The 1,172-nt window shown below is 51.4% G+C and overlaps 1 long non-coding RNA gene across 1 annotated transcript; it reads right to left on the bottom strand.

Moving 5' to 3' along the window:
- Positions 1 to 278: 278 nt before the first annotated feature.
- LOC128503680 (uncharacterized) lies at positions 279 to 784 on the bottom strand. The gene is made up of 2 exons (XR_008355277.1): positions 740 to 784; positions 279 to 469 (listed from the first exon to the last, which is right to left on the bottom strand). It is a non-coding gene; the product is annotated as an uncharacterized LOC128503680 (long non-coding RNA).
- Positions 785 to 1,172: the final 388 nt, after the last annotated feature.

Here is a 1,172-nt window from a genome sequence, read left to right on the forward strand (position 1 = left end):
CCACGATGAGATTCCTCCGTTTACTTAAACGTTTTGTACAAAGTATTAGCGACGACCTGTGAGGCGAGTGTTAGCTCTTCGGATCAGTAGCTGACCCGCTGGTTTGGCTCCTATGGGCCGATGCACCTCAGAGGGGTCGTAGACCTTCGTGGAGACGCTCTGCGGCCGCAGTAATCGCAGCAAGTCCAAACCTTGCTTTTCCATAATTTTTGGGTTTAAAAGTAAATCACGGCGCAGAAACGCGAAACCGGACACAAAGAAACGACGGCCAGCAGGACGGGGGTCGAACCGTTTTAATATCGGAACGCCGAGCGCCCAGCAATAAATCAAATAACCCGGGAGAAACGAGGGCGGAGGGGAAGGGGTTAAAACGGAGCTTCATGAAATACGCGAACGCGGCTCCATTCTGTAGGATCTTTAGGAAATATCGGGCCGGCTTTAGTTCGATTCGTTCACCTCGTCCTGCAGCCTGCAAGAGACAATTTCCACGCGTCCGTTAAACTTATACAGAGCGCCAGAGGGGCATTAACCGCTAAATCACTCTTAAAAGGGACGTCCAAAAGAATCTCATAATTATGGCAGGTGCTGCCCCGTCCCAAACGGCTGACACCCCCCTCAGGGGCTCGCGGGGACCCCGTAACCTTCTCCCCGGGGTAAGAAGCGCCTCCCGTCCCTTTAACAGCAACGAGCCGCACCACACAGATAATTCTATAGATTAGGATTTCATTCATTCACTCACAGCGGCTTCTCCGGGTGGAGCTCATCATTCATTTCAGAAAATATCCTAGAAAAACGAGAAAAAAAACAGGAATAAATGGAATATTCTTCGGACACGATGTGGAGTAAACGTGGCATGTCAGTGGCGTGTCAGTGGCGTGTCTGCAGCCCATTTCACATTTACCCCAAATCTGCGAAGCCCCTACAGCGATGGTCATTTATCTAATGATGTCAATCAGGTCATGTGGGGCGTTTTTACCCCAACCCTCCAAAACGCGACAGCCGAAGCCCCCCAGACTTACTGTGGGCGGAGGGGGGCTCTCCCTGCATCGCAAAATAACGAGAGGTTATAACGGGATAAAAGCCCCCAATAAAGTCATCGGCTGTAACCCCCCGCATGCCGCAGCCGGCTACTCACCGCTTGCTTTTATCTCGGTTATTCACCCAAACGATGA

The sequence above is a fragment of the Spea bombifrons genome, chromosome 8, assembly GCF_027358695.1.
Source record: "Spea bombifrons isolate aSpeBom1 chromosome 8, aSpeBom1.2.pri, whole genome shotgun sequence".
Classification (NCBI taxonomy): domain Eukaryota; kingdom Metazoa; phylum Chordata; class Amphibia; order Anura; family Pelobatidae; genus Spea; species Spea bombifrons.